The sequence below is a fragment of the Bos indicus x Bos taurus genome, chromosome 18 (genome assembly GCF_003369695.1).
Source record: "Bos indicus x Bos taurus breed Angus x Brahman F1 hybrid chromosome 18, Bos_hybrid_MaternalHap_v2.0, whole genome shotgun sequence".
In the NCBI taxonomy this organism is placed as follows: domain Eukaryota; kingdom Metazoa; phylum Chordata; class Mammalia; order Artiodactyla; family Bovidae; genus Bos; species Bos indicus x Bos taurus.
Genome location: NC_040093.1, coordinates 47198489 through 47226108, shown reverse-complemented (window position 1 = coordinate 47226108; position 27620 = coordinate 47198489). Strand labels below are relative to the sequence as shown.

At 39.6% G+C, this 27620-nt stretch overlaps 1 protein-coding gene across 5 annotated transcripts in view; it reads left to right on the top strand.

Annotated features, from left to right (window-relative positions):
• Positions 1-27620, top strand: part of TENT4B (terminal nucleotidyltransferase 4B) — a 73042-nt gene that overhangs the window by 1196 nt on the left and 44226 nt on the right. The window lies entirely within an intron of this gene.

The following is a 27620-nucleotide window of genomic DNA, read 5'->3' as shown; positions in this document are numbered from 1 at the left end:
AGAACATTCCTGTGTTAGTGCCTTTTCACGGTACCGGACCTGGAGGTGCTTTCCTTGCCAAGAATAGAAACATCCAGAAAGCTCCTCCCCCTCCCCCAATCCCAAACAGGAATCGTGGCAGCCCTGAAAGGCTTTGCTGGCTATTGACCCTTTGGCCCATCTCTCTATTTTTTATTTCTTAGAATTTCCTATGTTAGTGATGCCTTGCTGTGTCGGGAGTGAGGAATGAGGTGACAGTTAAGCTTAGGCTGGTGGAGATGGTGAGCTCTTCTTTTCAGGCGCATGGAACTTTCTAGGAGTTCATCGTCCTCGGCCCCAGTTTCTCACTGTAAAGTTGTCATCCTGGCAGAGACAGCCAATGCTTTTCATTCTGGGGGGTAACTTTATGCTAATGAGTGAATGTTGCACCACTAATGACTTTCTGTTTAAAGTTCAGCTGTTACAAAATGGAATTTTACCTGACCCCTAGTGAATTATGTACATAAGCAGTGACTGTTTCCAGGTTGATTTCCCCTGTGCTGGGATAGACTACAAAGTCTTACAAAAATTTTGTAAAATGAAGGTTTTGGGTTATGTGTGTGTGTGTGTGCGTGTGTAGCTTGAGTATGGAGAATGAGCTGTAAAATTGCTTTTCACTTTTCAGATCCTGTTTTACATCATGGGTTACAAGTAGGCAGGTGAAATCACCATTAATAGTCTCTTGTGGAACCTTTTCTTAGATTCACCCATTCAGATCTGCCCTGCTTTGGCAAGCAGAGAGAGTTCTGTGTACCTTTTTGAAGGTCTGGGTAAAATGAGTTGGTGGGTTCCATCTGCTTCTAGTGGGCTGGTGTCTGCTCTATGCTACTATTACAACTCCCACCCTTTATGGAAAATGCAGTTAAGCATTTTAAGACTGGCAATGGGGTATATGTCAAACCTGTCCTCACTTTCCAGGGGGGATCATTTTGGATTGAGTCCTCTACTGCTAAGCTTCAAGGGCGCTCTCCATGGTCATCTTCTTTCAATAAAAGGCTCATGGTTCCATCCTGATAGCATTTCCAAGATGAAGTATAAACCTGTAGTTTGATGACAGGCAAATTGATATTGAGGGATTCTGATAGTTTCATTTCACAGGAATAAGCTCCAGTTAAGTAATCACTGTCAGTTAAAACCTCCAAGTTCCCTAGTTTCGTTTTACTGAAGCGTCTGCTTATGTATGTAGCAAAGGTATATTATAAATCCAAAATGCTGGCTGCCTTTCTTTGATAGCTTAGAAATTCCTTTTTACTTGCTATTTTAATGTTGAGGATACTGTAAAAGGCTCACATTTGAACTTAGGTAGAAGCAAGATACTCTTAGTCCTAGATTCAAATACTACATTGTCCTCAAAGGGATTAAGGAGAGGAATTTCCATTTCCAGAGGAATTGCTGTTTAAAAACGGATTGTAAACCTGTCTTAAAACTGCTTATCGATTCATCATTCTTTTGCCTTCTCCTTTAGAGGATGTCAGCAGTTAAATTTTTAAAATTTTATTAAGTGGGACCTAAGTGTTTTTGTAAGAGTGTCTGAGTGCTTAAAAATTCTTGTTGTGATTTATGGGCCCATATTTCTTAACTTTTAGGAAAGTCTTGCTGTTTTTAATACAGGTATTTTAAAAAATCTGAATTCAGAATGCACCTCAATGTTACGCTATTCTGACATTAGGTATAGTAAAACTATTGAGAGTTCTTGGGATGTGACTGACAGTTAGCTAATAGGTTAAAAAATTGTTGTGGTCCTTGGCCCCTGAACTGGCACGACCATCTAGGTAGGGAGAGGAAGAAAAAGCGCATGAACAGTGGCCTGGAACCTGGGGCAGCTGGATACCCACTCTGTCCCACATCTGTGATCTATTTGTGTTCTGTTTTGCCACAGCAGGTTGACACTCCCTGAACACTCCAAGATGCAGTTCAAAATCCTGAGTTCATTGCTCATGTTCTTGATTTTTTTGTACTTTCTCTAAAATCTTGCAGTGCTTGTTTTGTGCTCTTGGCATAGTTGCTTATGTTTAATTTTCCTTTTATATATATGTTTTATCCACTAGGTTGCTAGTTAAGATGAAACTTCTTTCTTCCTTTCTTTTTTTAGTTGAGGTAAGATGGAAATTTCTTAAATGTAGAGTAAGATGTTTGCATGGCATCCTGAAATCCTCATAGTCCTCTTTCAAAAGGACTCCTCTCATCTGAGCGTACCATCTCAGCCTTCTCCAGGTATCCCTGATCCAGGGAGTTTGTTTGCTTTCCATTTTTTCTTTATCGAGTTGCTTTCACTTACTCTACTTTTGGGGGTTCATTCCCTTCCAATGCTGGCCATGGTGTAGGAAGAAGTCCACCTGCTCCTGGTTGTTCATGAAAGTGAGCTTTAAGCCCTTTTCTTTTCAAAGATTTAATTGTTGATCATCATGGAGAAAGAAGAGATGACAAAAAGTAGCAAACATAGGAAACTTTTGGAGATTCAGAGGCTTTGGTCCTGAGCCCAGGTGTCCAGAAGCTTCCTTTGGAAGGTGCTTGGTGCTCAAGCTCATGAGGATAGGCTTATGTTGGCCACGTGGCCAGATCTGTAAATATTTTTCCAAGGCTTGGATGACTTGTTCAAAACAATGTTTTGGAGTATGAATTTGACAGTGGGACATCAAGAAGTCCCTGCTGGGAAACTTGGGTTTAAGGAATAATTTCTTGAACTGGAATGATGGGGTTGGAAATGGGAAAGAATGAATGTGAGAGGTACTACAAAGTAAGAATGGAAAAGATTCTAACTCTCTTCATGGCTTTAAATCCATGGTATTAATAACAGCTTTGAATTTGAGTGACTGGGGAAATGTTAATGTTATTGTTGAACGTAAGGATTAGGACCATTGGTTTGGAGCAAAAGGTACGGTGATGTTTAGATGGAACTGTCTAGCAGGTCGAGGAAATTTGGGGGCTGAGATATAGTCGTTTGCACTGCAGTGGGTCAGTGTCCTTCCTTGCGTATGTTGTACAGCGTAGCACAGTTAAGTCCAAGATGCTGACACTGTTCTTCAGCACTGACCTTATGGCCTCTTTCTGTTTCTACACAATATGATCAGTGGGATTGATGTTAGTGCTGGCTCCAGAGTGATTGGGCAGATTAATATGAAAGAATTTAGAGGCCTTAGTCCAAGGGCTTGTTCTAAGTATAATTTGGTGGCGCTAGTGGTAAAGAACTTGCCTGCCAATGCAGGAGACATAAGAGATGCTTGAGCCCTGGGTGGGGAAGATCCGATGGAGAAGGAAATGGCAACCCACTCCAGTATTCTTGGCTGGAGAATCCTGTGGACAGAGGAGCCTGATGGGCTGCGGTCCATAGGGTCGCAAAGTGTCGGACACAGCTGAAGTGACCTAGCACATAATTTCTATGTATTTGCGTATGTAGCCCACAGGAATTCTTCAGTGCACTAGGACCTTCAGGTTATGGAATTTTTCTGTATTTGGGTGCTGACGTGTGCTTTCAAGAAGACATTAGGTTTTCTGCACTGTAGATTCTACACTAACAATGTAATTCGTGTTTGAGAATCTCACATCTGGTATACCGTGTATAACCAAGCTGCTTCCATGCCACAACTCATCTGTCTGAAATCTGTGACAATGAACAGTGTCACCCTGTCAGAATCATTGGCATTTTAGCCTGTTTTAGGTGTTGAAAGGCAAAAGGGAACAGTGACTGGAGCTTTCAGGAATCTACCCTGGGTTCACACAGAAGGTTTAGCTTCTTTTGGAAATGAAGCGTGAGAAAGTGAAAAAGGGATACCAGGAAAGTCTAAGGTAGGGAGGAGGAGGGCGTGTGTGTTCCAGCAATCCGGTCCTGGTGTGATAGATGGCCTTATGTCACAACTTCTTCCGTGAAACCCCATCAGTAAATCCTAGTGTTCGGAATCTGCAAGGGCCATGGGAAGAAAGTATATGGGCTCCCTTGCTGATACTGAACTGATCAAATAGTTGTGGTTAGGTATTCTTATACCTGATGAAGCTGAGAAAAATTTAAGGTACTTTTTTCTAAGGAAAGTAGAAAAGCAAGGTGTTGTGTGATTTTACTCAGCTTTCTCTTTTTCCTTTAGAATAAAATTTAGTGGAGAAAACTGTTTCAGGGTCACACCCACTGCACTGGAGATTGTTAATCATTTAAACACACATGGGTATGGAGTAGTCTTGAAGGGGCTAGAGGCCAGAGAGGATGCTCATTGGAGAATTAGGGTCCAGCTCCCAGCAGCTGACTGAGACTCCTGTTTTGACTCTTTCCTGCCGAGCTGGCTGAACAGCTCAGCCTGCTTCAGGAATTCAGAGGACGGCCAGTAGAATGTTCTTTGTAACCCTCAGAATATTTGTTAGGGACTCAGTTGCTACAGAACACCAAAAAGACTTTCAATTCATTTTTTTTACCATTTTTGACATGACACAAAATTATTTTTTTCTAAGAGTATTTATTGATGTTGAGGATGCCCTCAAGCTAGACTTTTCATTAATTTGAACCCAAACAGCAGCTGTTAATTTACTCCATCCTGTGAGTTACTTGCTGATATTAGAGACTTCTGTATACTTAAGGGCTTTGGGTCATGTTGAAGTTAGAGTTAAAAGATTTTGGGAAAAAACTGAATGTGGAGATGTTTTTGTTGTGTACTGGCTCCTTAATCATGTGAACAGTGTCAGAATGTGAAAAAAAATCTTGCCATGTACATAAGAGATTTCATATAGTATCTGACAGCTGAACTCTGGAATTGTAGCTCAAGTCATGCTTTCTGCTGAAATAGTTTGAATAGTATGCAGAAACCTATGTTTTCAAATTAGTTGCTTTATTAAAAATGCTCTATTCTGTAAAAATGCTCGTGGAGCCTTTTTACCATGTTCCATATACTAACATATACTATGTTAAGCCTTTTGTATTTGTTATATTTTTCTCATGTGTTAGCCCCATCTAATTTGTTTTAAACTTTTTATTTTGAAATATAGATTCCCAGAAAGTGGCAGAAAATAATACAGAAAGATCCCATGTTCCCTTCACCTAGTTTCACTCAGAGATAACATCTTACATAACTATTGTTTAATCTCAAAACCAGGAAATTGACATTGTTATAATCCATAGCATTATTCAGATTTTGCCAGTCCTATATATACTCATTTGTGTAGTGTGTGTGTTTAGTTCTGTGAAAATATTACATGTGTAGATTTGTGTGACCACCACCACAATCAAGATACAGAACTTATACCATCACCTCAAAGATCCCTCATGCTATCCCCTTATTTTCATGCACACGTCCCCTCATTTCTGACCTTTGGCTACTAATCTGTTCTCCATATTTACATTTTTTTTCATTTTGAAAATGTTATATAAATGGAATCATATAGTACTTTGACTTTTTTCCAGTTACCATAATTCCTTGCTGCTGCTGCTGCTGCTGCTGCTAAGTCGCTTCAGTCGTGTCCGACTCTGTGCGACCCCATAGATAGCAGCCCACCAGGCTCCCCCATCCCTGGGATTCTCCAGGCAAGAACACTGGAGTGGGTTGCCATTTCCTTCTCCAGTGCAGGAAAGTGAAAAGTGAAAGTGAAGTCGCTCAGTCGTGTCCGACTCTTAGCGACCCCATGGCCTGCAGCCCACCAGGCTCCTCCATCCATGGGATTTTCCAGGCAACAGTACTGGAGTGGGGTTAATAGTTCCTTCCAGGTCTTAGTTGCACATGCCTGATCTTTAGTTGTGGCATGTGGGATCTAGTTCCCCAACCAGGAATCAAACGCAGGCCTCCTGCACTGGGAGTGATTAGACCACCAGGAAGGTCCAGTCGTTCCTTCCTTTTTAATGCTGAGACACGACTGAAGCAACTTAGCAACAGCAGCAGCAACAGTGTTCCAAAGGGCTTCCTTGGTGGCTCAGCGGTAGAGAATCCACCTGCAGGAGCAGCAGGAGACATGGGTTCGATCCCTGGGTCCTGGAGATCCTTAGGAGGAGGGCATGGCAATCCACTCCAGTATTCTTGTCTGGAGAATCCCATGGACAGAGAAGCCTGGAGGGCTACAGACCATGGGGTCGCAAAGAGTTGGACACGACTGAAGGGACTTGGCATGCATGCACAGTGTTCCAAAATTTGGAGGTACCACAGTTTAACGATGGAAGGACATTCTAGAAGAGTTTATATATCATTTTTGGCTTTTGCAAATAAAATGTTTCATGAAGTACACATTTTTATGTAAATATATGTTTTCATTTTAGAGGGATAAATGCCCAAAAGTGCTGGGTCATTTGGTAAACACATATTTTGAAAGAAATGGGTAAACTGTTTTCTAGAGTCACTGTATCAGATTACATTCCTGCCAGCAGTGTATGTGTGATCTGGTTTCTCTGCATCCTTGCCAGCATTTGGTATTATCACTTTTTTATTTTAGCTGTTCTCATATGAGTAGCAATAGTTTATTATGCTTTTATCATAATAACCTTCTCATGAATAACTCCACCTAATTTTAACTTTTTAATTTTTATTTTAAAAACTTCTTGGCAGTACTGAGAACGTCTGCAGTTAAAAATCTAAGTAAAATTAACTTAAAAGGGCCTTATTTTTCAGTTTGCTTTGATTTTAGCAATATCGCTTGAACTCTCTTATCTTTGAATTACTTTGCAGTGTTTCCTTTACATGTTTCTTTTTCTTGGAAACTGGCATGAAGTAGAGTTTTATTTTCATTTAACTAAAAACATATAAAAGAGTAACTGCAGAGTTGATTTCAAAATTTAGAGTCCTTCTTTTCATATGTTTTGAGTACACTTTATTTTCTCTTGGCGTGGCTGTATTTTGTGGGAGTAAGCCCTGTGCTTAGTGGTGATTTTTTTTGTTGATGGTGATAGTAAGGTTTTGTTTTTAACAATATTTTTATATCTGAACAATACCTTCAGACTGTGTAGAATAAATATTTTATCTTCATACCTTTGCTAAAATAAACTTTCATTGGAACCATTTTCTGGACTGAGAATTGGGACCTGGCCTTTTATTTTTTCGTTACCAGTCCCTTGGAGTCACTGTTTGGATTTTGTCAAAATAACATAACTTTTAGCACTGTCACGTTTGTATTATAAATTAAATTTATTATATTGTAGATTTCTGCCAAAGCAAGAGTAAGGATGCATTAGGATTGTGGTTGTGGAGTTATCGTCTAGTAATTTGGATTTACTAAAATAGGCCTGTGATGAGGTTTTAAATTTGATGTCTTTATTCTTTTATTCACCTTTTATTTTCTGCTTTGTTTGAGGTGTTAATACCACTGTTTGTTAGGATATTTGTTTTTAAAACCAATATATATTTATTTGTTACTTAATAAGTGCTAATTGTCAAAAAAATAGAAAAATACAGCTAAACCAAATGAAGAAAAAATAGCCCCTCTAATACTACTACCTGTGAACTTCCTGATGTTCAAGCTGGTTTTAGAAAAGGCAGAGGAACCAGAGATCAAATTACCAATATCTGCTGGATCATGGAAAAAGCAAGAGAGTTCCAGAAAAACATCTATTTCTGCTTTATTGATTATGCCAAAACCTTTGAGTGTGTGGATCACAATAAACTGTGGAAAATTCTGAAAGAGATGGGCATACCAGACCATCTGATCTGCCTCTTGAGAAATCTGTATGCAGGTCAGGAAGCAACAGTTAGAACTGGACATGGAACAACAGGCTGGTTCCAAATAGGAAAAGGAGTACGTCAAATCTATATATTGTCACCCTGCTTATTTAACTTATGTGCAGAGTGCATCATGAGAAACGCTGGACTGGAAGAAGCACAAGCTGGAATCAAGATTGCCAGGAGAAATATCAATAACCTCAGATATGCAGATGACACCACCCTTACAGCAGAAAGTGAAGAGGAACTCAAAAGCCTCTTGATGAAAGTGAAAGTGGAGAGTGAAAAAGTTGGCTTAAAGTTCAACATTCAGAAAACGAAGATCATGGCATTCGGTCCCATCACGTCATGGGAAATAGATGGGGAAACAGTGGAAACAGTGTCAGACTTTATTTTTCTGGGCTCCAAAATCACTGCAGATGGTGACTGCAGCCATGAAATTAAAAGACGGTTACCCCTTGGAAGGAAAGTTATGACCAACCTAGATAGCATATTCAAAAGCAGAGACGTTACTTTGCCAACAAAGGTCCGTCTAGTCAAGGCTATGGTTTTTCCTGTGGTCATGTATGGATGTGAGAATTGGACTGTGAAGAAGGCTGAGCGCCGAAGAATTGATGCTTTTGAACTGTGGTGTTGGAGAAGACTCTTGAGAGTCCCTTGGACTGCAAGGAGATCCAACCAGTCCATTCTGAAGGAGATCAGCCCTGGGATTTTTTTGGAAGGAATGATGCTAAAGCTGAAACTCCAGTACTTTGGCCACCTCATTCGAAGAGTTGACTGATTGGAAAAGACTCTGATGCTGGGAGGGATTGGGGGCAAGAGGAGAAGGGGACGACAGAGGATGAGATGGCTGGATGGCATCACTGACTCGATGGAGGTGAGTCTGAGTGAACTCTGGGAGATGGTGACAGACAGGGAGGCCTGGCATGCTGCAATTCATGGGGTCGCAGAGAGTCGGACACGACTGAGTGACTGAACTGAACTGAATACTACTACCAGCACATAACTACTGTTAGCACATTTTTAGACTTTTTAATGTATGTATACATATATTTTGTTTTTTCTATCATTATGGATTCCACTATGGGTATGCTTAATTTTTTTTTTTTTTTCCTATTTAAGGAAAAAAAATTTTTAAACAACAGAAATGTATTCTCTTGCAGTCTGGAGGCCAGAAGTTAGAACTGGTTTCTAAGATTGTTTTCTACTTTGGGAGAAGGGCATCAGACTATTGTGGGCATACTTTTGTTTTTAAGACTTAAAATTTTTAAAAATGTATTTATGTTTGGTTGCCCAGGGTCTTCGTTGCTGTGCACAGGCTTTGCGGCGAGCAGGGGCTGCTCTTCATTGAGTGCGCGGGCTTCTGATTACCATGGATTCTTTCGTCGCGGAGCACAGGCTCTGGCCACACGGGCTTCCGTAGTTGCAGTACTTGCGCTCAGTACTTGTGGCTTGGGGTCCCTAGAGTGTGGGCTTCAGTAGTTGTGGTGAATGAGGTTTGTTGCTCCAGGGCACGTGGAATCTTCCTGAACCAGGGATCGAGCCTGTGTCCCCCTACATTGGCAAGCAGATTTCTATCCACTGTACCACTAGGGAAGTCCTGTAGGCATCCTTTTTTGAGTTAAAAAAATGTATTAATATAACAAATATCTTGCATATGAAATACATTTCTACAGAATTTTTAAATACCTCATTACCCTTAGTATAACTCTGTGTACCTACTGTGTGTGGACGTGATAGTCCCTTGGTTGAATGCACCTTAATTTATTTCACCAGCTCCCAGGTGAACATTTAGTATGTTTTTCCAATCTTTTGTTTTTTATAAAAGATGTGTCTTTAGCTAACCCTTTGCCCCAGAGAGGATTATTTATTTTTTTTACTTATTTTTACTTAGATAAAATTCATAATGCTGTCATATTTGCCCTTTTAAAATGTACAGTCCAGTGGTTTTTAGAATATTACAAGATTGTGTAATCATCACAGCTCTCTTAAACCCTGTACCCATCATTGCTCTCCACTCTTCCCTTCTCCTTCAGATCCTGGGAGCCTCAGACAGACTTTCTGTCCCTGTGGATTTATGATTTCTGGACATTTCATAAGAATGGGATCATGTAATATGTGGCCCTTTGTGTTTGGCTTTTGTTTCATGAAAACATGTTCTCAGTGTTTATTCATGTTGTAACATGTATCAGTCTTTCATTTCTTTTATGCCTAAATATCCCCGTGTACGAATATACCACATTTTCTTTATCTGTTTATTAGCTGGTGGACATTTGGTTTGTTTCCATCTTTTTGGCTATTATAAATAATGAACATGCATATACAGAATCTTTTGTAGATATGTGCTTTCATTTTTCTTGGGTTAAGTGCCCAGTAGTAGAATTGCTGGATTATATAAAGTGGCAATAGTATTTTTCATTCTCACCACCGGCAGTGACTGAGGGTTTCTAGTTTCTCCATGTTCTTGTCAACACTTGTCATTATCTGTCTTTCTGATTATAGCCATCCTAGTGAGTGTGAAATGGCAACCCTCTCCAGTGTGCTTGCCTGGAGAATCCCAGGGACAGGGGCGCCTGGTGGGCTGCCATCTATGGGGTCAAGCAGAGTCGGACACGACTGAAGTGACTTAGCAGCAGCAGCAGCAGCAGCAGTGAGTGTGAAGTGATGTGGTATCTTTGTGTTTTTGATTGCATTTCCCTAATGACTAAGGAAGTTCTTGAGCATCTTTGCATGTGCTGGTAGGCTGCATGTATGTTTTCTTTGAAGAAATGTCTATTCAGGTTGCTTGCCCGTGTTTTCTTTTTTTTAGTGGATTGTCTTTTTACTGTTTATTATAGGAGTTCCTTATGTATTCTGGATTATAGACCCTTATCAGATGGGTGATTTGTAGATACTTTCCCCTATTCTGTGGACTGTCTTTATACTTTCTTGATATTATCCTTTGAAGCAAAAGTTTTGTTATTTCTATCTTATAAATTCCAATTTATCCATTTTTCCCCCTGTTATTTGTGCTTTATGTGTCATATCTAAGAAACCATTGTGTAATCCAAGATCAGAAAAATAGACCCTTATTTTTTCTTTTAAGAGTTTTATATTTTTAGCTCTTATATTTAGGTCTCTGATCCATTTGAATTCACTTTTATATATGGTGTGAGGTAGACATCCAACTTCATTCTTTTGCCTGTGGATATCAGGTTGTCTCAGCACCATTTGTTAAAGACTGTTCTTTCCCCTTAAATTGTCTTGTCATGTGGTTATTTCTTGAGGATGAAGTTTTAGATTGGAGAGTGTTTATATCTTTTAAGGCTTTTGCCAAAATTTCCTGGGGAAGATCAAGTCAATTTACCTTAATGTCATTAGTGTGCATGAGTCCAAATTTTCACCAATGCTGCTGCTGCTGCTGCTGCTAAGTCGCTTCAGTTGTGTCCGACTCTGTGCGACCCCATAGACGGCAGCCCACCAGGCTCCCCCGTCCCTGGGATTCTCCAGGCAAGAACACTGGAGTGGGTTGCCATTTCCTTCTCCAATGCATGAAAGTGAAAAGTGAAAGTGAAGTCACTCAGTCAGAATACAAAAGAAAACAATTTCTTGCCAATTTTATAGGTAAAAAATAGTAACTTACTGATTTCATTTGTGCATGCCTTTACTTGTCTGTGTATTTTTCTTTTCAATTTCTTATTTTCCTTGCCTATCTTTCTCTTGGAAATGTTTGTCTTATTAATTTGTAAGAGCCCTTGATCTGTCCTATTACAAATACATGTAATTTAAAATTCTGATCTTATGATTTATAGTTTTTATTAGAATATAACTTACATAGAGTAAAATTCACCCATTTAAATTGTACAAGTAGGTGACTTTTGAAAATATATACAGTTGTGTAACCATAACAGTCAGTAAGTAGGAAGAAGATATAGACTATTTCCATCACTCAAAAGGTACAGAAGGTACCCTCATGCCAATTCAGCCATTCTTTCCCTCCATCCTTTGCCCTAAGCACCCACGTTTGCCTTTTCTGGGATTTCAATTAAACGGAGTTAAATTCGTATATAGTAGATAGTCTTCTGCACCTGACTTCTGTCTCTCACCATGGTGTTTTGGAGATCCATCCATATTGTGTGTGGCATTGTTGTTTGTTAGTTCTGAATGCCGAGTAGCATTCCATTGTATGGATCTACCACAGTATGTTCATCTGTTCCTTATGACCTGTAGATTTTGCAAACATACCCACTCTTTTTGATTCTATATTACTTACTATTTTGTGACTCATCTCTGAATAGACCAGAATGAGCCACACATTTTTTGGTTGGAAAATCAACTGCTCTATGCAAGCCACTGTGCTAGGCTTTTTGTGGGAAGTAAAGACAGAGAACATTCTCTGCCTTCTAGGAAATTACGGGCTGGTTGGATAAACTATTAATAGATAAGGTGGAGAGGTTGCTTATGACTAGTGAGATAAGGCAAACTTTGAGAAGAGTGGAGATTTTTGCTGTTTTGAAAGATTGGTTAGGTTGTGGAGGATTGGAAAGGACAAATTGATTGTATGGGTTTCATATGATAAACCCTACTGGAATAGGTTGGATATACAGTTGTCCCTGGGTTCCATGAGCCCCTGTCAATACCAAAATATGGAATGTGCAATCCCTTATGAAAAATAGTGTAGTGCAGTGAATACAGTTGGCCCTGTCTATCCGTGGGGTTTGCACCTGCCAGAATCAACCAACTTCAACTGAAATTTTGATCCATGGATACGGAGGACCAACTGTGTGGTATTTAGCATAATTGAGATAGATGAGGAGCAGGATCTACTATGATGGTTGACCTTTCTCAGGAATTGTGAGATCTGAAATTACTTCATTTCTTTAAACCTTTTTATTATGGAAAATTACAAACAGTATGGAGTTAGACGGAAGAGATAATGAATGTCCATGTATTCATCACGAAACTTTGACAGTCATCAACCCATGACCAAACTCATTTTACCTGCATGTCAATCCATTTCCACCCCACTTTATTTTGAAACAAATTCCAAGTGTCACATCATTTACATAAATATATTTATATGTGTCTCTAGATAAGGATTTTTAAAGAAACCATTATCATAATACCATATTAAACCTGAATGAACAGATTACAATAGCTCCTTAGAAAGTGAAAGTGAAAGTCGCTCAGTCCTGTATACATTCCCTTCTCCAGGGGATCTTCCCAACCCAGGGATGGAACCCAGGTCTCCCACAATGCAGGCAGATTCTTTACCAGCTGAGCCACAGGGGAAGCCCAGATAACTCCTTAGTTGCATCAGATATCCAACGTTTATATTTCCTCTCCCATAATTTTTTTTTTTTAACAGTTTGTTCAAATCAGAATCCAGATGAGTTTCTTGCATTGCTGTTGGTTGAAATGCCTTTTAAGTCTTCTTATCAACAGCTTCTCTGTCATCTGTTTTCCCTCCTATTAATTTATTTGTCGAAGAAACTGGGTTGTTTTTCCTAAAGACTCTTCTACTTTCTGAGTTTTGCTATTAATAATTGCATTCCTGTGGTATCAATTTAATATGTTCCGTTGTCCCCCTGGTTTTTCTCTAAGTTTGTAATTAGATCTAGAGGCTTGTTCAGATTTTTTTGTTGTTTGCAAGAATGCTTCATAGACAGTGGTGTGTACTTTCCCCAGGAGAGACAGAGTGTCTGAATGTCTTTCTTTTTGTAATATTAGTAGTCATTAATGATCATTGTTTATATGTATTAGTTCATTATTAGGGTTGTAAACATTGTGATATCTTATTCTCTTGATCTTTTCTCAGCTATTAGCTGGAACACTCGTAAAAGCAGAAACATTTCGTTCTCAGCCATTTGGCTGTCCTGAAATGCAGTTCTCATAGTGAAAACAGGGTAAGAGTGAGAAAGGGGATATAACTTTTTAACTAGCTCTCTTAATGAGCTGTCATCCTTCAGGAAAGAGAAGCAGGGTGGGCTGCAGGAAGCTGAAGCGGGCTTTGGGCCGACTAGTGTGTGGTATGTGGGGAAGGCAGTCGTGAGCTGTCCTTGGCCTTTGGGCGGCGGCTGGGATTATCAGGGGACCCCTTGGCCCATAGCCACACCTGACCTTTGCTTTCAGCTTGTGGTAGCTGAAGAAAACCACGATGGATGTAGTGGCCTGTGAGCCTCTGCTCAGGAGGCAGAATTCTCATAGCCTTACCTCAACAACCAGGAGTAATACATTTGTTTTTTCCTTTAAATTAAACTTGGATTATGTTTCTTCATCTTGTGCTAATACTCTTTAGCCTTAGGCTAATGTAACCCATAAGCATATAACAGGAAGGATTCCTGCTGGGAGTAAATCTTTAACACTTTCAGTTTATTCAGTTCAGTCGCTCAGTCGTGTCCGACTCTTTGCGACCCCATGAATTGCAGCATGCCAGGCCTCCCTGTCCATCACCAACTCCCAGAGTTCACTCAAACTCAGTCCATCGAGTCGGTGATGTCATACAGCCATCTCATCCTCTGTCGTCCCCTTCTCCTCCTGCCCCTAATCCCTCCCAGCATCAGAGTCTTTTCCAATCAGTCAACTCTTCGAATGAGGTGGCCAAAGTACTGGAGTTTCAGCTTTAGCATCATTCCTTCCAAAGAAATCCCAGGGCTGATCTCCTTCAGAATGGACTGGTTGGATCTCCTTGCAGTCCAAGGGACTCTCAAGAGTCTTCTCCAACACCACAATTCAAAAGCATCAATTCTTCGGCACTCAGCCTTCTTCACAGTCCAATTCTCACATCCATACATGACCACAGGAAAAACCATAGCCTTGACTAGACGGACCTTTGTTGGCAAAGTAATGTCTCTGCTTTTGAATATGCTATCTAGGTTGGTCATAACTTTCCTTCCAAGGAGTAAGAGTCTTTTCATTTCATGGCTGCAGTCACCATCTGCAGTGATTTTGGAGCCCAAAAAAATAGTCTGACACTGTTTCCACTGTTTCCCCATCTATTTCCCAGGAAGCGATGGGACCGGATGCCATGATCTTCGTTTTCTGAATATTGAGCTTTAAGCCAACTTTTGCACTCTCCACTTTCACTTTCATCAAGAGGCTTTTGAGTTCCTCTTCACTTTTCTGCCATAAGGGTGGTGTCATCTGCATATCTGAGGTTATTGATATTTCTCCCGGCAATCTTGATTCCAGCTTGTGCTTCTTCCAGTCCAGCGTTTCTCATGATGTACTTTGCATATAAGTTAAATAAGCAGGGTGACAATATACAGCCTTGACATACTCCTTTTCCTATTTGGAACCAGTCTGTTGTTCCATGTCCAGTTCTAACTGTTGCTTCCTGACCTGCATACAGGTTTCTCAAGAGGCAGGTCAGGTGGTCTGGTATTCCCATCTCTTTCAGAATTTTCCACAGTTTATTGTGATCCACACAGTCAAAGGCTTTGGCATAGTCAATAAAGCAGAAATAGATGTTTTTCTGGAACTCTCTTGCTTTTTTCATGATCCAGCGGATGTTGGCAATTTGGTGTCTGGTTCCTCTGCCTTTTCTAAAACCAGCTTGATCTTAATTAGGTTGGTACAAAAGTAATCACTGTTTCGGACTGTGAATTTTAAATCACTGTATTATAACTAGGGTTAAACACATTTTATTAATCAAAATAGGAACCATTACAATCAGCACATTTTTGCCACTGAGAAAGAAGTTTGTTTCTATAGTGTAAGAATCCGTGCTTCAGGCTTCAGTGAACTCTTGGAAAGCATTTTCTGCCTCCTGCTGGTTGTGGAACGTTTTGCCTGCAAAAAGTTGTCTAGAGGATTGAAGAAGTAGTTATCCATTGGCGAGAAGTCAGGTGAATATGGTGGGTGAGGCACAACTTCATAGCCCAATTCATTTGACTTTTGAAGCGTTGGTTGTGCAACATGCAGACAGGCGTGGAGAAGAACTGGGCCCTTTCTGTTGACTAACGCCTGCTGTAGTCCCTGGAGTTCTCAGTGCATCCCGTCGATTTGCTGAGCATACTTGTCAGATGTAATGTTTTTGCCAGGATTCAGAACGCTGTAGTGAATCAAACTAGCAGCAGACCACCAAACAGTGATCATGGCCCTTTTTCTGGTGCAAGTTTGACTTTGGCAGGTGCTTGGTGCTCCTTCTCAGTCCAGCCACTGAGCTGGTTGTCACCGGTTATCATATAAAACTTTTTGTGACATGTCACAGTCCAGTTGAGAAATGATTCATTGTTGTTGTGTAGAGTAAGATGACACTTCAAAACAACAATTTTTTTGATTTTCAGTCAGCTTACAAGGCGCCCACTGAGCTTTTTCACCTTTCACCAGTTTACTTCAAATGCCCAGTAGAATGGTCAATGTTGCGATCTTCGGCAACTTCTTGTGTAGTTGTAAGAGGATCAGCTTCAGTGATGGTTCTTAGTTGTCAACTTCCAGTGGTCAGACATTACCCTCCTCATCTTCAAGGCTCTTGTCTTCTTTGCAAAACTCCTTGAACAACCACTACTCTGTGCGTTTGCTAGCAGTTCATGAGCCAAACACGTTGTTGATGTTTCGAGTTGTCTCTGCTGCTTTATGACCCATTTTGAACTTGAATAAAAAGATCTCTTGAGTTTGCTTTGTCTAATATCATTTTTTTGTATAACTTTTTTTTCAATTTTTTTAAAAAAATTTTATTTTTAAACTTTACAATATTGTATTGGTTTTGCCAAATATCGAAATGAATCCGCCACAGGTATACATGTGTTCCCCATCCTGAGCCCTCCTCCCTCCTCCCTCCTCCCTCCCCATACCATCCCTCTGGGTCGTCCCAGTGCACCAGCCCCAAGCATCCAGTATCGTGCATTGAACCTGGACTGGCGACTCGTTTCATACATGATATTATACATGCTTCAATGCCATTCTCCCAAATCTTCCCACCCTCTCCCTCTCCCACAGAGTCCATAAGACTGTTCTATACATCAGTGTCTCTTATGCTGTCTCGTACACAGGATTATTGTTACCATCTTTCTAAATTCCATATATATGCGTTAATATACTGTATTGGTGTTTTTCTTTCTGGCTTACTTCACTCTGTATAATAGGCTCCAGTTTCATCCACCTCATTAGAACTGATTCAAATGTATTCTTTTTAATGGCTGAGTAATACTCCATTGTGTATATGTACCACAGCTTTCTTATCCATTCATCACCATACACAAAAATAAACTCAAAATGGATTAAAGATTTAAACGTAAGACCAGAAACTATAAAACTCCTAGAGGAGAACATAGGCAAAACACTCTCCGACATACATCACAGCAGGATCCTCTATGACCCACCTCCCAGAATATTGGAAATAAAAGCAAAAATAAACAAATGGGACCTAATTAAACTTAAAAGCTTCTGCACAACAAAGGAAACTATTAGCAAGGTGAAAAGGCAGCCTTCAGAATGGGAGAAAATAATAGCAAATGAAGCAACGGACAAACAACTTATCTCAAAAATATACAAGCAACTCCTCCAGCTCAACTCCAGAAAAATAAATGACCCAATCAAAAAATGGGCCAAAGAACTAAATAGACATTTCTCCAAAGAAGACATACAGATGGCTAACAAACACATGAAAAGATGCTCAACATCACTCATTATCAGAGAAATGCAAATCAAAACCACTATGAGGTACCATTTCACGCTAGTCAGAATGGCTGCGATCCAAAAGTCTACAAGCAATAAATGCTGGAGAGGGTGTGGAGAAAAGGGAACCCTCTTACACTGCTGGTGGGAATGCAAACTAGTACAGCCACTCTGGAGAACAGTGTGGAGATTCCTTAAAAAACTGGAAATAAAACTACCTTATGATCCAGCAATCCCACTGCTGGGCATACACATTGAGGAAACCAGAAGGGAAAGAGACACGTGTACCCTAATATCATTTTTAAAGTCTAAAATAAAAAATAAAACAGCAAGTGTCATTAACAAAAAACATAAAGTGAGAAATGTGCATTAAAATGATGTATAATGTAACCACATTTATTTAATAATGTATTTCAATATCAAAGAACAAAATTCAGCAGTGCAAAACCCACTATTACTTTTGCACCAACCTAATAGTTCCCTAACAAGGGATTGGATCCATGCCCCTTGAAGTGGAAGCATGGAGTCCTAACCACTGGACTGCCAGGGAATTCCCTTGCTGAGTAGTTTTGATTGGGTGTTAGATTTTTTTCCAAATGCTTTTTCTGTCAATTTAATATGACTATCTGATTTTTCTTCTTTAGTCTGTTGATGTGATGTAAATTTATTTTTGAATGTTGACTCAGTCTTGGATACCTGGAATAAATCCCAGTTGGTCATGGTGTATAATTCTTTTTGTACATTGTTGGATTTGATTTACTCATATTTTGCTCATATTTTTACTTCTGTGTTCAGGAGAGATACTGGTCTGTAGTTTTTTTGTTCTTATAAAGTCCTTGGTTTGAGGATTAGGCTGATGGTCTCAGAGAATGAGGTAGAAACGTTCCTCTGCTTCTATGTTCTGGAAGAGATTGTGGAGAATTGAGATAATTTCTTCCTTCAGTCTTTGGTAGATTTCCCTAGTGAACCCATCTGGGGTTGGTGCTTTTTATTTTAAGAGGGTCGTTAATTATTTAATAGATATAGGCCTATTCCGATTGTTGCTCTTGCATAAATTCTGGTAGATTGCCTCTTTCAAGGAATTGGTCTGTTTTACCTAGACCAAAATTTACCAAATTTGTGGATTCATAATGTTCCTTTATTACCCTGTTAATACCCATAGGATCAGCAGTGATGACCCTTCTTTCATTTCTGATATCAGTAGTTAGTGTTGTCTGTCTTTTTTCTCAGTTTGGCCAGAGGCTTATCCATTTCATTGATGTTTTGAAAGAGTCAACTTTTGTCTCATTGATTTTTCTCTATAGATTTCTGTTTTTCTCTGATTTCTACTCAAATTTTATTTTTTTATCCTTACTTTGAACATAATTTGTTCATCTCTTTGAGTTTCCTAATGTAGAAATGTAGATAATTGATTTTTGGATCTCTCCTCTTTTCTAATATTTGCATTTAGTGCAAATAAATGCTATAAATTTATGAATTTTCCTCTGTGTTCTGCTTTCCCTGCACAACACAAGTTTTGATAAGTTGTATTTCCATTTTCATTTAGTTAGGACAATCTCTTGAGACTTCTTCTTTGACCCAAATTTTATTTAATTTTCCAAGTATTTAGTCTCCAAGTTTTGTATATTTAATGTCCGGATACTGTATTTTGGGATTTTCCCACTGTTTTTTAATTACCGATTTCTAGTTTAATTCTGTAGTGGTCTGAGAGCATACTTAATGTGATTCCATTCTTTGGAATTTGTTAAGATGTGTTTTATGGCCCAGAATGTGGTTTGCTTATGGGACTTTTTTTTTCCCTCCAAAAAAATGTACTGATGTAAAGTTTTTCCCTTTTATTGTATGAGACTTCAGAGTAACAAACAGTTAAAAAAATCAGAATGAAACAACCCAAGGGTTCATTGATGGATGATGTGATAATAGACATACAGTGGAACAGCATTCAGCTTCATGAAGGAAGGAGAGTCCAACACATGCTGTGATGGGGATGAAACTTAAGGATGTGCTAAGTGGAAAAAAGCCAGTCACAGCAGACAGATACTGAATGATTCTACTTCTGTGAGATGTGTAGGGAGTAGTTAAAATTCATAGAGACAAAAAGCAGAACAGTGATTGCTAGGGGCTTACGGATGAGGGAGAAGAGAATGGGCAGTTAGTGTTTAGTGAGTGCAGAGTTTCATTTGGGGAGATTAAAAAGTTCTGGAATGAAGTTTCAGGTATGCAATGTAAACAAGTTCTGAAGCTCTATACAGCATAATGGCTGTAACTAATCATCTATTGTGTGTTATGATGTGCTAAGAGAGGATATCATTTTTTTACATATTCTTACAGCACATTAACACATTAAAAGGGGCAGGAAGAAACTTTTGGAAGGTGTTGGATATGTTTCTGCCCTTGTTAGTTGGTGATAGTTTTACAAGTGTAATATACATTAAATATCTTATGTGTCAATCATACTTCAGTAGTTTTTTTAAAAAGTTCTGTAGATAACTAGTGGTGATAGTTACACAAGGTGTGTGTATCTTAATATAGAAATGCACACTTAAAATGATTAAAATGGCAAATTTTAATGTATGTTTTACCACAGCTTTTGAAACTGGAAAAAAAAATTAAATCAGAACATTGACAAAGAAAAGATGAAAGAGTTATTTTTAAAATTTCTTTATTGCAAATGTTTGTATTTGAGACTTACATTACTAGTTTAATTTTCATTTGTGATTGATTTGATAGAATCTAATTATGTTCACTTAGGAATTCTTACGGTGTCATGAAGAATAGAACTTTTATGTAGATGAGTACAGGACTGTATATATGATGAACTGATACTCTCCGAAGAAATTCATGCATTTATTTAAGGACACTGCGTATGGACTGGACTGATTTGTAGCTGCATGGTAGAATCATCATGGGGTTTGAGATCAGAGGCTCTTCAGAGGTAATTTATTCCAATCCAGTCCTTTAAAAAATCAATAATTTGAACCTCAGAGAGGTTAAAGGACTTCACCAGATTTCAGAATAAAATTGGGGGTTGATGTTTCACCTCCTCCTCTGGCTGCTGTTGTGTTTCCTACAGCCTGTGCAGATAATGATATTCTGCTTAATGAGCTTGGTAAGAGCAGTTCCTAAACCAGTTACTTCAACACAAGAGTTCTCAATTGGAGGAAGTTTTTTAAAAAAATTAAAAAAAATTCTAATGACCGGAACCCACCTCTCAGAGATTCTGACATAATAGGTCTGCAGAGAGCAATGGGGGCGTCTTTGGTAAACGATCCACCTGCCAGTGCAGGAGATGGACTAGATGCAGCAGGCTCAGTCCCTGGGTAGGGAAGATACACTGGAGTAGGGAATGGCAACCCACTCCAGTATTCTTGCCTGCAAAGTTCCATGGACAGGGGAGTCTGGTGGGCTACAGTCCATGGAGTTGGCAATGATTTGGACATGAATGAGCACACACAGTGGGTAATAATGGGTGTCATGTCATATTTAAAAAATAATAATCATATTCATGATGAGGTATGCTCATCCATGCAGCATGGATTGAAAAGAACTACTTAAAAGGATCTTTTTAAAGCATGGTTCTCAAACCTGTCCAGTGGTCAGCATCCCCTGGGGAGCTCGGAACTCTGAGACCCCGCTACTGTTAGAAGCATTCCTAGTCGGGGGTGGGAGATGAGATGCTTGAGGTCCTTCATGGTTACACTCTAAATGGAATGTCTTTTGCCTCCCCACTAACTTTTCTGTATTGTTTAAAACCAGACCAAGTGAATGAAAGGACTTCAAGATAGTTCATGTGGGCAACAAGCACCATCTTAATGAGGTGAAATTTGGCTAAGGCTTTGTAACACTTGTTTTTTGGCTGAAAAGTAAAAATGCTTACTAAGGAATTTGAGATTATTAAGAGTTTTAAAAAATTTGATCTTGTACTTAAAGTGCTTTACCCCTTTTTCTGCGAGAATGGTGTCTGGGTTGTTTTTAAGGAAGAGTATTTATTGTTGGAGAGTCAAGTGCTTTTTTGTATTTAAATGTGAAGATGGAGCACCTTCAATGCATTTTATTAGTTTAGAGTCAAACCATCTGTGTTCATATAGATTTGAATTCCCTTATTGAAATATATGATAAATCATGTACAATTTATGACCCAGGGATTTTTGTTAAATTTTAAACAATTGCACTCATCTCACATGCTAGTAAAGTAATGCTCAAAATTCTGCAAGCCAGGCTTCAGCAATAAGTGAACCATAAACTTCCAGATGTTCAAGCTGGTTTTAGAGAAGGCAGAGGAACCAGAGATCAAATTGCCAACATCCGCTGTATCATGGAAAAAGCAAGAGAGTTCCAGAAAAACATCTATTTCTGCTTTATTGACTATGCCAAAGCCTTTGACTGTGTGGCTCACAATAAACTGTGGAAAATTGTGAAACACATGGGAATACCAGACCACCTGACCTGCCTCTTGAGAAATCTGTATGCAGGTCAGGAAGCAACAGTTAGAACTGGACATGGAACAACAGACTGGTTCCAAATAGGAAAAGGAGTACGTCAAGGCTGTATATTGTCACCCTGCTTATTTAACTTATATGCAGAGTACATCATGAGAAATGCTGGACTGGAAGAAGCACAAGCTGGAATCAAGATTGCCGGGAGAAATATCAATAACCTCGGATATGCAGATGACACTACCCTTATGACGGAAAGTGAAGAGGAACTCAAAAGCCTCTTGATGAAAGTGAAAGTGGAAAGTGAAAAAGTTGGCTTAAAGCTCAACATTCAGAAAACAAAGATCATGGCATCCGGTCCCATCACTTCATGGGAAATAGGTAAACAGTGGAAACAGTGTCAGACTTTATTTTTGGGGGCTCCAAAATCACTGCAGATGGTGACTGCAGCCATGAAATTAAAAGACTCTTACTCCTTGGAAGGAAAGTTATGACCAACCTAGATAGCATATACAAAAGCAGAGACATTACTTTGCCAACAAAGGTCCCTCTAGTCAAGGCTATGGTTTTTCCAGTAGTCATGTATGGATGTGAGAATTGGACTGTGAAGAAGGCTGAGTGCCGAAGAATTGATGCTTTTGAATTGTGGTGTTGGAGAAGACTCTTGAGAGTCCCTTGGACTGCAAGGAGATCCAACCAGTCCATTCTGAAGGAGATCAGCCCCGTGATTTCTTTGGAAGGAATGATGCTAAAGCTGAAACTCCAGTACTTTGGCCACCTCATGGGAAGAGTTGACTCATTGGAAAAGACTCTGATGCTGGGAGGAATTGGGGGCAAGAGGAGAAGGGGACCACAGAGGATGAGATGGCTGGATGGCATCCCTGACTCGATGGAGGTGAGTCTGAGTGAACTCTGGGAGATGGTGATGGACAGGGAGGCCTGGCCTGCTGCGATTCACGGGGTTGCAAAGAGTCGGACACGACTGAGCGACGGAACTGAACTGAATAAGTAAGGCACAAATTTTTTTTCCTTGTAAAAACTCAAAACGTTACAGAAAAGTCTGGAGTGTGGCCACCATTCTTTTTCTGTTCTTAGCCCCAGCTTCTCCTTTGGAGGTAGTGATCGTCTCCAGTGTCCTGTGGATCCTCCCATAACTTTTCCTACCAGGTAGAACGGCCAAAGGAAAAAAAAATATTATTTTGTAAATTTTGCTTTTTACCACATATCTTGAAAATTTTTTCATGTCAGTTCATGTGCTGTGTAGAATTCAACTGTATAGTTCAGTTCAGTTGCTCAGTCGTGTCCAACTCTTTGTGACCCCATGGAGTGCAGCATGCCAGGCTTCGCTGTCCATCACGAACTCCCAGAGCTTGCTCAGACTAATGTCCATCGAGTCGATGATGCCATCCAGCCATCTCATCCTTTGTCATCCCCTTCTCCTCCTGCCTTCAATCTTTCCCAGCCTTGGGGTCTTTTCCAATGAGTCAGTTCTTCACATCAGGTGGCCGAAGTATTGGAGCTTCAGCATCAGTCTTTCTAATGAATGCTCAGGACTGATTTCCTTTAGGATTGACTGGTTTGATCTCCTTGCAGTCCAAGGGACTCTCAAGAGTCTTCTCCAACATCACAGTTCAAAAGTATCACTTCTTCAGTGCTCAGCTTTCTTTATTTTTCAACTGTACAGTTATATCATAATTTTTAAAGCCATTTTCCCTGTTGGTGATCACGTTGTTTGCACTGTTTCCTGTTCCAGTACTGCAATGGACATTCTTGTGGATGCCTCTGTGTGCAAATGTGGTGTGATTGCTGGGGCAGAATGCTAAACTGTCCTCCTGCCAGGCCGTGCTGCAGAGGTGTTGGATTGAGAAAGAGACTCAGGAGAATTTGGAATTCCTTGAATCTGCAGATATTTGAGTTGAAGACACAAGTGTAGCAGAACATATTCTTTTTTTTGTTGTTTATAATTGTCAAAAATTTGAGGAGTGTATGAGGTTTTCTATGCAGACCCTGAATGTCTGCATGCCCAGTGTCAGTGTGCTGACTGCTGACTTGGAAATAGTTGATAAAAAATGCTGAATTAGGTGATGTAAAGATGATTAACAGATAATGGTAGCCAGAATAATTGTGTTAAAACAGCAAGAAATATCAAGAGAATTTGATGAGTTCTGCATTTTCTTTGCTGCTTGCCTTTCACAGTAGTGTTAGAAACTTTCAGTTGTTTAATAATTTTTCTTGTGTATTTGATTCACTTGACTATGAAATAACTATGCCATTTCAAAGAAGCTCTTCATTAAAAAGTATCAACTATGCATTAGTCCCCATTAAACTCTTTATTTATGTCACTGTAAACGATCCATTTAAAATCTACTATTTTTTCCTACTTGAAAGATCTTATTGCTTCTGCTAGTTTACATTTTGCCTGGTCTTTTCCATGTATTTACATAGTCTACAATGTAGGTTTGGGGGTTTTTTTTTTTGGAAAAGGTAGAACATATTTTTGTAGGTGATTCTACTAAGGTTTACTTAAGCGCTCCCATATTGTTAGACATCTAAGTTGCTTTTTGTTTTCTGTTGTGAATAAAACGTGAGAAATATAAGTGTTGTTTACTTTTTCAGCCAGCTTCTCCATCTGTGTTCCTCAAAATAAAATTGCTGGATTTTTCATTATGTGTTACCAGAAAGACTGTGAGGGTTAACAGGGAATGAGGGAAACTGTCACCACCTCTCTAAAGGCTCCCAGGCTTCTTTCCCCGTCCCCTCTCCCCCCACCAGTAAATTAGGCTTTATCAGTTTCCTTATTTTTGTCTTAAAATAGTGGGTTTGAGATTTTTTGCCCCGTGGATTTCTTGGTATATGTGTTTGTGTTTTGAAGTATGTGTAAATGTGTTAGCTATATTTTTCTTCTACTTTGAAGTTTGACTAGTGTGTTAATGTTCTGATTTTTCTTACTCATTGCACCTTCTTATCTGCACGTAAGATAACAGTGAACTTGGCACCACTGAATTAGAACACTGGCAGTTTGTCCTTGGCCATAAGATCATGTGCCCCAGGGTCAGAGGTGAGACGAAGGATTCAGCAGCTCCAGAAATGGGTGGTTGTGTCTTCCTGTGGAAAAGAATGCCAAAGAGCTATTCAGGTTTCTCTAACTTTCCATAAAGTGAGGCAGGGCTTCCTAAGCAAAGGGAAATTTAAGGACATAAACTATGTGCTCATTGGTAGGGAAGTTAATGGTAAAAGCGGGGCGGGGTCGGGGGGGATTTGTATTTGCCTTTCTGTGGATGCTTGAAGGTTATCCTGTGAAACCAGCTGTGCCCAGGAGGGAACAGAGCTGGGCAGGCACAGATTCAAAGGGCAGGTGGGAAAGCTGTTGAGACTCTCAGATTAGACTGATTCTGCATTAAAAGTTCTGAATGCCTTAGATACGTGTTGACTCTGGGATTTCTAGGCCTCTTTGGTGGTCTTAATATTTTCAGTATTTCGAAAAAGGTGACAATTTGCCTGTTACCTTGGTCCACGTGCTAAGTAAAATGGCAAGTTGTTTTGTTTTGGGTTTATGTTACGTCATTTATTACCTGGATATACATGTCTTCTTTTCATTGACGCACAGATTCTCCTATTCCTCTTAATTTTGCTTTGTGGTAACATACAAGTTAAGGCAGAATCTTTTTAGGGCTGTAATAGCAGCTCGTCCTTCCTTTCTGTTTTTTCCCTAAACCATCTCATTGAGATATGTACAGTTCAGATACTTTCTCGTATATTCACAGAGTTGTACGGCTATCATCAGAATAAGTTTTCGAACATTTTCATCATCCCCAGAACAAACCTCTTATCCACCTGCAGTCACTTTCCATCTCTACAGACTTGCTTACTTTGGACATTTCGTGTAAATGGAATTGTATAATACAGGTGTCCGTTTGCGTGTGCCTTTTTCACTTAGCATGTTTCTACGGTTCATCCACGTTGCAGCGTGTTACCATTTCTTTATGTGGCCAGTGATATTTCAGTGTGTCCACGTTTTGTTTATCCATTCATTAATTGGTGGACACTTGGATTGTTTCCACTTTCTGGCTACTGTGAATAATACTGCTAAGAACAGTTTTTGCGTGGGCACACAATTTTAGTTCTCCTGGATAGATACCTCAGAGTGTTCCCACTTTTGGTTCTTAGTGTCATTTTGAGCCTGCTGTACTTTTACATCTCCCATACTTACATGGAAATGGTGTTTTAGCTAAAAGAAAAGAAGATCTAATCGTGTGTGTGTGAGAGAGAGAGAGGGAGAAAGGAAGAGAAATACAAATGACTACGGATGGTGCTAGGATGATTTCCACCCTGATCTTATTTGTATGGTTTTGCTGTAACTGGCAAAGTAGCAAAGCTCCAAGTTGCAGTTGCTGCCAAGCTCTGGCTTATTTGGGAATTTTTGTCTTTTATTGAGAGTTTTTAGTTACCTGCAGTAAGTAATTATGAACCAGTCTTAACTGTAATACTTAGCCTGGCATGAATTCAATTGTACGTTGGTAGAAATGCTGCAGTTTTTACATAAATTCTAATGGGAATTAGTGTTTCTTTAACTTGTGATTTTGGAGGCAAGCAAAAATTATAGGAACAATTATGGTCTCCGAGTGAGTGACGGGTAAGTTTGGCTAGTGAATGCTGATTGACATTCACTGCTTGTTGACTGCTTCCTGATGGCAGCTTAGAGCTGTGGCGTGAGCGGTGAAGCAGGAAGTAGAAGGTGTTCTTGATGGTAAGCTGGGCAGCATGGCCTGGGTCTGGGCTGTCTGCTCATTTATTGTGTAGAATGGCTAAAAGAAGTTTCAGTTCCTTACTATATAAACTTTTATTTCTTAGTCATTTAAAGTTTTTACTATTATTTAACGTGTGGAAAGGATATAGAATATCAACAAATCCCTTAGTATCCATCACCTGAATAGAATAAATTTGACTTTTTCTTCCCTCCCCCCTTCCTTCCCTTTTTTATTCTTTCTCTTTCTCTTAAGGAGTTCAACTTTTCAGATGTACTTGAACAGCTGTTTGGCCTACTCTCCTATTTACCTCCCTCCTTTCCCAGAGGCAACCATCCTTGCAAGGCAGATGTTTTTATGCTTCTATGTTTACATCCATTGCAATATATACCATTGGTGTCTGCATTTTTAAACATTACATAAACAGTGTAAATTTTAATTCTACCTCTCTAGCAATATTTCTCAGGATGGTCATAAAATACTTTTGATGGATATCCAGTGTTAGCTTAAGTTTTTCTTATTGTGATAAAATATGCATAACATAAAAATTTACTATTTTTAAGTATACATTCCAGTGGCATTAAGTACATTTACATCGTTGAGCAACCATTACCACTGTTGGTTGCCACAATTTTTCATCATTCCAAACAGAAACTACCCATTCCCTGGTGGCTCAGATGATAAAGAATCTGCCTGCAATGCAGGAGACCTGGGTTCGATCCCTGGGTCGGGAAGATCTCCTGGAGAAGGGAATGGCAACCCACTCCAGTATTCTTACCTGGAGAATTCCGTGGACAGAGGGGCCTGGTGAGCTACACTCCATGGGGTCGCGAAGAGTCAGACACAACTGAGCGACTTGACGCTTTATGCATGCCCCATCCCCCCTCCCCTCCAGTCCCTGGTAATTAACCTCTATTCTGCTTTCCCTCTGAATTTGCCTGTTCTAGGTACCTTATACAAATGGAAACATACAGTATTTATCCTTTTGTGTCTGGCATATTTATTTTACTTAGCATAACATTTTTAGCATGCATGTTACAGCATGTATCAGAATATCCTTCATTTTTAACGCTGACTTAATATTCCACTGTATGATTGATTACACTTCATTTTATTTATCCATTCATCGGATGGACATTTGGATTGTTTCCACCTTGTGGCTATTGTGAATAATGCTATGAACATTGGTGTATGAGTTTCTGTTT